General features: G+C 44.1%; 1 long non-coding RNA gene across 2 annotated transcripts; it reads right to left on the reverse strand.

Annotated features, from left to right (window-relative positions):
* Positions 1-616: 616 nt before the first annotated feature.
* On the reverse strand, positions 617-11,424 carry Gm40954. 2 transcript variants are annotated; one of them, XR_873426.1, is made up of 2 exons: positions 11,264-11,424; positions 617-1,051 (listed from the first exon to the last, which is right to left on the reverse strand). It is a non-coding gene; the product is annotated as a predicted gene, 40954 (long non-coding RNA). The 2 variants fall into 2 exon arrangements; XR_873427.1 differs by lacking the exon at positions 11,264-11,424 and adding an exon at positions 1,762-1,803.
* Between the last annotated feature and the right edge of the window lie 681 nt (positions 11,425-12,105).

Here is a 12,105-nt window from a genome sequence, read left to right on the forward strand (position 1 = left end):
ATATGATGAAATAAGCCCTTTCTTCCAGAGGTTGCTTTTGGTCAGTGTTTTATTGCAGCAACAAAGAAGCAAACTAAGACAGGTGGTGATTATGCCTCATGACGTTTTCTAAGGAAATGTCATCTAATGGGTAGTCGCTCCAGCTAGGCCACCAATAAAAGGTCACAGAAGTGGTTTCACTCAAGTCTGATTGAATGAACCAGTGAGCTTATTGGGGAATAACTTACAGGTACCTAGATGAGGGGTGGCTTACAGAAGCATGGGTGACTCAAAGATAGTGGAAATCTCATCCCAGCATGATGGAAAATTCATAAAAGCCACAATCCTGGAGCTCTCTGTACACCTTGCCAACAATCAGACTAGACCAGCTAGTGTGTCCTCTCTCCAGCAGTTGTAATTATTTATATAATCACAGGGTGGGGCCACATGAACCTTGCAGTCTTAGGACCTTCCTGCACCTTGTAAGTTGTATTTACTTTCTGGGCTTCCTAAGCTTGTTGGTGTGATCCTGCCCTTGATGTCATCACCTACACAAGTCAGGTGCTCACCTTGACCTGTGCAGTCTCCTACCACAACAGGAAGAGACAAGAAAAAGTCCCAATAGCAACAACATTTCTTCCCCTGATGGAGACCCATATAATTACACTCAATGCAGTGTTTACAAGTAACTTAGCCAGAACTGGGGACAGGTCTGCAGTCTGTTCTGCCCCGTTGCCTGGCTGCATTGGAAGGCTGCTTCATGAGTGATTTTGAATTTGGCTTGCTGTATGGATGGAGCTGTCAGGTCTGTCTGCAATGCTGGATGAGCCTGGCATTCATCACTGCATGCCTCACTTTGTTCTGTGATTCTCCATGTTCTCTGCCTGCCGTGTTGAAACCCAGTCTCTCGAGGAGAATGAGCAACTTCTCTTCCATCCAACGCAGAGATGATGCGGAGTCACAGTCCAGTCCATGCTCTGGTGTGAGGCAAGCAGGCATCGAAGCCCAGCTTCTCTTCTGTGCAAGCAGACATAGCATGTTACCCAGTCTTCTTGTGCCTCTCTTTTCCCATCTGTAAGGAAGGAGTGTGATCAGACCCACTTCACAGCATTTTCTTGAAAGTTCAATGAGCTCAATATGATATTCTCCAAGAATGTTAATCAAAGAAGTCATTAGCTATGATCATAATATCCACTGATACTGGTTCTGAGGCCACAAGCCACACTTTACCAGGTATCAATCATTTCTACTTATTGATTTATTTTCAGTCATATAAGTCAACACATTACCTACTAATAAGATATTAATTCATTTTTATTTTATGTGCATGAGTCTTTTGCCTACATGTATGTATGTGTACCGAGTGCATGCCTGGTGTCTGTAGAGGCCAGAAGAGGATGCCAGATACCATGGAACTGGAGTTACTGTCACATGTAAACCACCACGTGGGCCCTTGGAACCCAACCCAGATGTTAGTGTTCTAACCACTTAGCCATCTTCCAGCCCTCACTCATCATCTGCTAAGTCAAATCCAGTATGTCGATACTGTTCACTCAGCTAAGTACATCTGATGGAAATGTGGGATGGAAATAAATAACAATAGTCACAACCTTCTAGAATTTTCTTGGGCAAGAAGCAGAAAGTAAAGCCTTCTCATGGAGGTCTGTGTGTAAATAGATAGAAGGGAGGGTGCCCTTCATCACAGCTTTTCATAGACCCTGACCATCTATGTCACTTCTGGCTTCATCAGATCCAGAGGAGGCAGGTGTTATTCCCACATACCTCATAAGGAAAGATAGGCAGTTCACAGCCCAGACATCTCAGAACTCTGGAAATAGAGGGAGGAGGATCATGAGTTCAAGATTAACCTGGGCTACATAATGAATCTCTCTCTCTCTCTCTCTCCCTCCCTCTCTCTCTCTCTGTCTCTCTTTCTCTCTCTCTCTCTCTCTCTCTCTCTCTCTCTCTCTCTCTCTCTCACACACACACACACACACAGAGAGGAGGGGATGATAAAAGGCTTGTATTTATGGAAATGGAAAGCCTGAATTCCACACTACAGCTCTTATATTAGAAAAGAAACTGGATGAAAAAAGATGGGTCTCAGAGAAGATACTTGGAGCAATAGCCACACAAGAGTTGCTCAAGTATTTCCATCAGCCTAAATGACTACACACCTATTTGCCACCAGCTGGCCTCAGCTCTGCTCTGAATGCCCACCATCAACTCTCTGAGAAAGTGCCCCTGACTACACTCAGTGAAGCTGTGAGTTGGTGGCTGCCTTTTCCCCCTGCAAGATAACAAGGTAGGCCTTACCTCAGACTTAACTCAAGGTAAAGTTTAATTGCTCTAACCTGCTCTTTGATGTGTGCTGAGGAGGTGGGCGCCGTGTGGGTACAAGTTGCTATTTATACAGACCTGACAAGCGCATCCCATCAGCACCCGCTCCTTTGTTCTCTTCCAGGCTTTTCTGATTCTCCAAACTTAACATCCTGCACTCCCCCAAGTTGTTTAATCGTTCCAAAGTTTGTAAGACAAGCAAGGGAATAGTGGCCTTCACATCTGCACTTGCAGCCCAAATATGGTGCACTGTGAGAGATCCTTAATTTGGAGAGGAAAGCCTGCTGCTGACCACCTGCCTCTTAGAACTGGGTGCAGAATGAAGAAACAAACATACAGAGCTCTGTCTATGGAGACTGATGGGGCGGAGCTCTGCAGGTTGACCGGGGTGGGGGTGGGGTGTGGGGGGAGCTCTGCAGGCTGATGGGGTGCAGCTCTGCTGTAACAACTACTACCCCTATTTGAACATATCATCACCCATCATCAACTCTCCAGCTTAAGACCCATAAGCAAGCCTCCATTTTTCTCTTCGTTCCTTCCACTTTACTTTCTGTAGATCTGGTTAATAACATCTACCTCCCAGTGCTAGGAGGCAGAGTACATCAAGGCCACTTTTACTGTGTCTTTGCTTTAGCTAATCCCATTCCCTGCCACCCTACACACACAGTTTCTTTTTCCAAGTCAGAGAGCTTGGGAATGTCTGTCTTCCAGAAGCCTGCGCTGAGAAGCTCATTAATATTACACATTATTATGTTGCCTTGGGCAATTTTCTCATCTCCCACACAAAACAGTGACAGTAAATGGATAGTTTCCACAGCCGCCTAGGGATACAAGGTTGGTTCACTATCCCAAATATATGCCTTGGGACAAAATTGCAAAACCTTCCTGAAGATGGTAGTGAAGAGCTGAAACGGGACTCCTGTCTCTGAAAATAGTAGTGGCACATGGATGGGTCTGTGCTCTGAAACTTAACTGTTCTATTTAAGATGAATCAGTGGTGGCACACGCCTTTAATCTCAGCACTTGGGAGGCAGAGGCAGGCAGATTTCTGAGTTCGAGGCTAGCCTGGTCTACAGAGTGAGTTCCAGGACAGCCAGGGCTACACAGAGAAACCCTGTCTCGAAAAAACAGAAAAACAAAACAAAAAAACAGAATCAGTGAAGATGGTGAGATGTTTTGTGGGAAGAGAGGTATGAAAGTTTTTCTTGTTACAATATTTCAGAGAGAGGGAGAGAGAGAGAGAGAGAGAGAGAGGTAGAAGAGTCTAGAAACTTGGGTGACTGTTCACTTGAGAGTCAGTCAAACACAGATGTAACACATGGTGGTAGCAGGCCTGATCAACTTTCCTAGACACTTTGAGTTCCAGTGTCTGTAATTTTAAAGAGTGCTCTTTACCAGCTGTGGCTGTCGGCTTGGATTTTTGTGGCACATGTCACTGCTCAGGGGAGACAAGGCTGTGTAATAAGTCCCCAGTGAGTTAAAGCTACCAAGAATTCCGAAGAACAGGACAGTAAAACGAATTACATTTTTAAATGTCCAGTTACTGATAGACAAAGCACTGCAGGGTAGACTGTCTTAGCCAGCCATTGTTTTATTACCTAGGATTTTCTTCAAAGACTCAAACACAGCGTTGGAGAAAGCTCTTATAAAAGCAAATTAAAACGGACAGTCCTTTGCCCTCTGCTAAGCTCTTCCAAGATTTTCTGTGAGCTTCCTAAATCCCCGTTAGTCCACTCTAGAAGGATGACGTCAGTTTCACCAGAAAGGATGGTTGACGGAACTCCTGCTCAGGTTCTGTCACTTTCTCAACAATTTTAAAGAAAAACAGTCAACAGACTCAGGGAGAGTATGGCTAGAAGTCTCATTGAATAAAGAACTTATTTTTTTTTCTTTCTAATTTTTTTTCAAATCTGAATTTAAAAAACACTTGTCGGGAATAGTTCCGGCAGCAGCAATCAGCAGGAAAGAGTTCGGTGTGGAGCAGAAGTGGGCAGATGTTGGAATGAAGCTGTGACAGCTTCGTCACATTACTGCCTCACCGATAGGTCTCAGCCCATTGCTAGATCCAAAAAACACTGTGAAGAGCTATGTGGAATGGCTGCCCAGGGACTGTGGCGCCCGTTGAGTCAGTCTTTCCCTAACCCTCCTTGATGAAGGATGTGTGGGGTAGGAAAACACAGAAGCGTGGCCCCTGAATGGGATATAACGTGGTATTTCTCACACTGTCCCACAAAGCAGGGAGGAAACGCTAGCACATGCATTCGATGAAGTCAGTGTTAGCCTGATTCCACAGCCCGATAAAGACAGAACAGAAAGGGAGAAAATTATACTCCAGCTTCTTTGATGAACACAGATACAAAACTTTTCAATGAAATATTTGCAAACCAAATCCAAGAACACATTGGGGTGTGGGGGGGGGGGAGTCATCCCTTGTGACCAAGTCAGTTCTTCCTAGGAGTGCAAGCTTGGTTCAACAAATATTAATAAATGAGGAAGACTTTAAGGGCAGAAATCATATGACTAACTTAATAGATAAAGAAAGGCACATGGCAAAGTTCAGCATGCCCCCATGATAAATGTCTTGAACCTGGAACAGAAGGAAAACAAACAAAACAAAACAAAACAAAAAACAAACAAAATGAAACAAAACAAAATAAAAACCACATCTGACAAGTCTATAGCCAACATTACACTAATGAGGAGCAACTGATGACATTTTTGCTAAATGTAGAACAAGAATATCCACTCTCTCTGTTATCGGTGCAGTGGCGATGCAGTTGAGAAGCAAGCGGTACCTTCCGCTCACCTTTGCAAGGTCAATTAGCTGAATGGACCGCAACAATTAGGGAGAGTTGGGGATGTTGCAAGCCCAGAGCCAAATTATACTGGGACCATCATTAGACTTCTGAATAGGTACTTATTGACACCTCTGTACCTAACTTAACATCTCTGTGACCATTAGGTAAATCTCTAGAAATATACAGATCCCTAGCTTCCCCCAATGAAAAGGCTAAAAACACCATGAGATAGTACCTGACCTAAAGCAGAGGTTCTGCAGGAGGCTCTGCTGTATGGGTCACACAAGGCAGATACAGTACATACATGCTGCCTTGCAAGTTGGCTCAGAAATGAAACTGGTGAACCGACAGAAGCATAGATAGACTCACAGATGCACAAACAGGTGGATAGATGATGAATGCATAAATGGATAGATGGACTCACAGATGTGCAGGCAAATGGACAGATAAGCTAATGAATGGATTGATGCACCTATGCATGGGTAAATGCACACACAGATGAATACATGGGTAGTATCCATGTATTGATAGATGAATGGATGGTGGAAATAGGTAATAGATCAGTGATTTAGCCACTTGATGATAGACTACATACATACAGACAGACAGTTTAATAGGTAGATAGATGGTTGGTAGATAGATAGATAGATAGATAGATAGATAGATAGATAGATAGATAGATAGATAAATGCACTTATGTACACAAATTGATGGATAGTTGTTCTCTGGTTTGAATGGGGTTTGCCCAGGCATTGGCCTAGCCTCGATATGATACTTTTTATAAGCAGTAGCCTTCAAAGGGTGAGTCTAGCAGGAAGTGGTTAGGTCCTGGCTGGTGCTGCCCTCAGAAGGAATTAATGCAATTCTCATAGGACCTCAGTTTGTTCTCCTGATTGTGAGTTATCATAAAAGAAGACCTCAGAGCCCAGGCTAGCTCTGGATTTTAATTTCTCTGTGTGCTCTCTCTGTCTTGTACCTGCTTCTACCATGATGCCTTCTGCCGTGCAGTACCATCAAAAGGACTCTCACTAGAGGTCAAAACAATGGGACCACTCAATTTTAGTTTTTCAGCTTCCTCAACTCCAAGCAAACTGTGCAGCCTTAGGTATTTTGTTACAACAATAAAAACATTCTGATACAATGTCTAATCCCTGTGTTACCAGTCTGTCTTTGTTAAAATTTAGAAAAGACATAGAAAGGCGGGCCATCACTTAGCCATGTTTTACAATAATCAAAGAAAGCAAGTCACGTGGGAGGATGGGAGTAAATTTGAGGTTTTAGGTTTTTAACAGCTGAGCCATATCTCCAGCCCTGAATTTGGCTTTTTTAACTATACATTTAACTTGTTTTATGTAATGTTGTAGAAAAAAATTCTGTTCCTGAACCGTGGAGTTAAATGAAACTGAAGAGCCTAAGTAGTGTACCTAGGTGGAGATATAAATGGCACAGAGAGAATGAACAGTCCTGAGTGACTCAGAAGGTGAGGCGTCTCTCTACCCACTACCGGGTCTTCAGGAGAAATTATCGGATGAACATGGCGGGTGGCGACTCCCATCAGGCCTCTTAAAGGTGTCTGTCCTGTCTTTGGGCGGTTCTGGGAACAGAAGCCATAAGCATGCTTTGGAGTGTTAGCACAGACAAATGAATATCATTTGCCCACCAGATAGTTATATAACTAAGTTAATAAAATGAATAAGTGACCGCACTTGGGCTTTTGAAATCGGGCTGTTTTCAAATCCAAATCTTAGAGTGAATTTGCATAGGCGAGTCTGTAAGTCTCACAAAGTAATTAAACCAAAGCAGTTGAGTACTATCAAAATCTGGAGAAAGATTGATCTTGGGGGTGAAAAACAAACAAACAAACTTACAAATAACTCCCTGCTGACCTATTCCCTGACACCTCCCTAGTTCTATCAATCCAGGATCATTCAGAAACACCCTTCAGGGCAATTATTACTAAGCTGCTGGGCGAGGAAGCCGGCTGGCCCAGGCCTGGGCAGAGTCCTTTACATCGATCCCTTTCCAAGCGTTGCCTTCCTCATCTGTGAAGTGAGAGGCACTGGGCTCCGGAGGGAAAGAGTTATGTCGGGCAAAGCAAGCAAGGTCATGGCGCCTGGCGATGAGTAACAGTCACATTTCGGCTGGTGGGAAGGCCTGCGGTGCAGGACCACCCACCCTCCGTTACCTTACAAGTCCTCACCCTCAGAGCCCTGAGTTCTATTCCAGGCTTCGGATGTGGGCAGGCAAGCCGTGAAAAGGGAAAGCAGTGACTGCCAGCAGTTCCCTCCCACGAACCTGGTGATTAATATTTCAAGGCCGACTTATCAGGGAGTATTAAGCCAGGATGATTAATAAATCAAACAGGCACCTAAGTTTTAATGAGACACTGTTCGTTTTTCTACCTCTGAATTTTGAAATGACTATCCAAAGAGTCCAGTTAATCCAGACAAGGGAACCCCTGCCCAACCATGTTTCTTGCTATCATGCCTGTCTTGAGGGAACTGTGTGGAATCAGAAAGCCTTTTGTTTATTTCTTTAGGGAAAACAATAAGTGTCTTGCTGTAACACAGAAAATACCATCTCTGCAGAGACAAGAAGAACAACACAGGTGGCGCCTCTGGATCCTTGACAGATACCGTGCAGCGCTGACAGATGGGCCATGGAGAGAGTGTGCAGGGCCTGGGATTTGGGAGATGCGGGTTCATAAAGGAAGTATGGATTTAGGAAGAGGCCAAAGGCAGAACGGCACCAAGCAAGGAGGGGAGTGGGTATCAGGGCTGAAGATAACACCCAGATGGAACAGGTTCATGCTGCACAGAGAGAGGTACCATAGAGCAAGCAACAGAAATCCACTTTTACTACCGCCCTATGGGCCTCCACAGGTCCTTCGCCTTCCTGGGCCTCTGGAGCCTTCTTTGTCAAAGGAGACAGACATATCAGTTCCCAGGGTAGCCAGGGTTAAATGAGAAAAATTCTGGTTCATTTCTGGTGTTCAATGTATCGTCCCTTCCCTTGAGCAGAAAGATACAGTAAAAAGCATGAACTGTAGACCACATGAATTCAACTAGACCAATTCCTATCAGTATGTCATTGGTTTTGTTTTTTTTTTTTTTTTTTTTTTTTGACTCTAGCCCTCAGGCTTCTTGGCTACAAAATGGGAATGGTAATCTTTCCCTCCTCGGGGAGTGCTTGTGAGGAATTCATACCATGTATTACAATGTATTACAAGGTGATACAATGTGTTACAATGTATTACAATGTGATACAACGTGATGCAATGCAGGTGAGTGTTGCCTGTTGTCAGGCGAATTTTTTTTTTTCTGCTCAATACATGACAGCTACTGTGACATTAAAAATCAGACATGTCTTTGTCCTAGGGACTGACATGGCCCTAAAGACTACTAGGAAAAATCCAGATCAATACAGGTTCAGTATACAACTGTGGTAGATCCAGGGTTTTGTTTTTGTTTTTGTTTTTGTTTTGATTTTTTTTTAGGGTTTTCTTCCAAATTAGTGACACTCTTCTCTCAAATGGACGGAATTGTAAGTGCAACACCAATCATAAAATGTTTATATAGAATTAGACAAACAGACATTTCAGACCCTGGGCCCCACAAATGAGCACACATTTATAAAGTGTGTAAGCCAGTCCTTGAAGCCCGTCCCCACAACCCTGGATTCAGGCAACCATTGTTGAAACTGCCTGTTCTGTTTGTCTACCAAACCATTACTCTAAACATGGAAGGCTGTTCCTCACTCAGAGAAATTTACCTTTGGAATTCTTGACTTGCATGGTGTATTAGTCAGGGTTCTCTAGAGTCACAGAACTTATGGATAGTATCTAGATAGTAAAGGAATTTATTGATGACTTACAGTCGGCAGCCCAATTCCCAACAATTGTTCAGTCACAGCTGTGAATGGAAGTCCAAGGATCTAGCAGTTACTCAGTCTCATGCAGCAAGCAGGCGAAGGAGCAAGAGCAAGAGCTAGACTCCCTTCTTCCAATGTCCTTATATTGTCTCCAGCAGAAGGTGTAGCCCAGATTAAAGGTGTGTTCCACCACACCTTTAATCCCAGATGAAAGGCATAGCCCAGATTAAAGGTGTGTTCCTTAAACTCGGAGATTCAATCTTCTGGAATCCATAGTCACTATGGCTCAAGATCTCCATACCAAGATCCAGATAAGGATCTCCAAGCCTCCAGATAAGGGTCACTGGTGAGCCTTCCAATTCCGGATTGTAGTTCATTCCAAATATTGTCAAGTTGACAACCAGGAATAGCCACTACACATGGTATCTCCTGTTTTCTTTTTCTCTTTCTGCTCTGAACATTTGTAGTTGCTTCTAAAAGAGCAAAACCCAGTGTAGTTGAGACCTACTTCTCTGTAGATCCATTTTTCCCCTTCCTTCAGGGCTGTCCCTATGGGTTAATGTAATCCACCGACCAAACATATGCAAGGCTTCCCCTAAAGACTCTGCCTCGTGGACACCTGTAGTCTCTTGTTGGCAGATGGACTGGGTCTTGCTCGCCACATCTTGTGCTATTTCACAGAGCAATGGACATTTACTCTCTACTCACCAAAGGCTCTCATTCATTTGCTCTTTATAACCAGCTTTCTTCATAAATACAAGTGAATTAGAGTCATTTTAAGAAACCCCCGTTTCCTGGAAAGATGTACTCCAGGCTCTATCTGCTGCCAAGCTGACTGGACACGTTACAGAAAGATCCGGATTCAAATCCCCTGGAACAACTGCCAGATCCCATGAAGGGAGAATTCCCCCTTCCATAAGACTCAGATGCTAGCTGCCAGCAGGATTCCAGTTGTCACTGGTGGCAGAACACAGTCCCCCCACCCCCAGCACCCTGACAGCTCCCTGGGATCTCTTCTCAGCAGGTTCTGTTCAGGCAAAATTGGGACTTGAGGCTTTGACAAAGTAATCAATTTGAGAGCAGGCCAAACATAAAGCAAGCCTGGGTTTGTGAAAGGCAGAGGGGCGCTCTGAGAGAGGAGCAAGCACTCCAGTGTGACAAGTGTGGCCTGCTCAACCAGAGAAGTGCATTAGCTTTGTTTGCAGTGGGTGCATATGGGATTTGGGCGACTCCCACACTACATCTCCAAGGTTGCTAAGAAACTCTTCTCCCTTTCTTTCTAACATTGCCCAAAGAGTGTAATTTGTAACAAGGTTAAAAGTTAAAGAATATTTTTTTTCAGGAAGCAAATGGTAGGCTACCAAGTTACACACAAGTTAACGTCCTTCTTATATATCAAAGACAGACACACTGAAAGGGTATCAAGAAAGCAATCTTACTGGCAACACACACACACACACACACACACACATTCATATACACATACACACAGTCTCACACACTCCACACACTCACACATACCACACACACACACACACACACACACACCACACACACACACACACACACACACACACACACACACACACATGAACTTATCCAAGGAAGCACAAGATTTCCTGCTTCCGAGGATCCGACTGCAGCAGCTTGCAAGGTGTTACACGGATGTCCCTTCTACCTTTCTCTGGTTTCCTTTGCAGCCTTGGAGGATACCTATTTCTGTGTTCTCCTGTGCATTCCCAGTCTTCTTCAAAGCAGTATTTATATAAGCCAACAACAAGGCTTAGATCAATCATGTGATCTCTGCCCAAGGGCAGCACACAGACCTCTTTAGTAATTGAAAGGCCAAAGCCAGAGACTGCATCTTCCACCAGAGGTCATCTACTTGAGTCCCAGACTTCTGCCAACCTACAAAGGCCAGCCCAGCCCCTAAGACTTCACCCCTACTAGGAACATTATTTTTACACACTGTAGGGATTACTGGTAGATTAAAAGTCCATGTCCACAGGTGGGGAAGGAGACAGGATAAGAAATTAAAATGTAACAGAGAAAAGAGAATGGATCCGGTACCAAGAAGAGATCTACTCTCAGTAAAAGTAAAGCTAAAGAGACCTGTACAATACCCGGAGAAGAGCAATTTAAATGTCCTTGTGACGGGTGGTGCCAAATGACACCCAAATGAGTTGTAAGTTTGCCTTCATGCAATACTATTACAGTCAATGGCATGTCCTTGTCAACCTGATGCCCTGGCTGACAATGTGAACAACGCATCCTACCTTTACCCGGTCCATTCCATTCTGTATCTCTCTCGGCCTCAGTCTTCCTACCTGGAAAATTGCAATCTTTGTATTGCTTGCAACATTCTTGTTATGAATGAAGCCATGCATTCAAAGCATTTAACTCCAGGGGTTGGGGGGGGGGTTGGCTAAAGGAGATGCTTAATAAATGGAAGTTCCTCTGTTCTAACCAGGAATGGAATTGAGCTCCGCAAGACTTTAATCAACATATTCTATAACATAATGATAGGGTGAGAGACGTCTTTCCATCCTGTTCCATCATTACAAGGAGGAATAACTCGAGGAAGCATGGAGGAGACAGGTGGGTTTTTATGCTGGTAGAATGTCTGTTATACTGACAGCACCGATTCACGGAGCTGTTTGACTTGAGAGACAGCAAAACCGAGGGATGTAAGATGCCAATCTTCTGGAGCAGCGATTATCTGTGATTAAGTCGCTGTGCTTTGGAAGGGAAGGAGAAGCCGCTTTGCCTGCACAGTGGTGTGACTCATGAAAAGGATCACATCCTTCGGAGGAGGAAGAAAGAGAGCTGCCTGTGGAGTGTCAGAGATCCAGACACCCCAAAAGATGCAGGGGACACCCAACTCTGACCTAGTCCTGAGGGTTGTCTGTCCACTTATTTCACTATCAGTACATATAAAACGGAATCAGAAAAAAACAGGTAGAAACTGAAGGGGGTAGAATTCTCATCCAGAAATTGTATTGCAGCACCTTCTAACGTTTTGGTTCCACTGCCACTGGGAATTGCCTAGAGAGAAAAACTGCCTTCAAGACCCAAGTTCACAGATGCTGATGTCCTATATGCAAAATGTCATATAAAT

Source organism: Mus musculus, chromosome 13 (assembly GCF_000001635.26).
Source record: "Mus musculus strain C57BL/6J chromosome 13, GRCm38.p6 C57BL/6J".
In the NCBI taxonomy this organism is placed as follows: domain Eukaryota; kingdom Metazoa; phylum Chordata; class Mammalia; order Rodentia; family Muridae; genus Mus; species Mus musculus.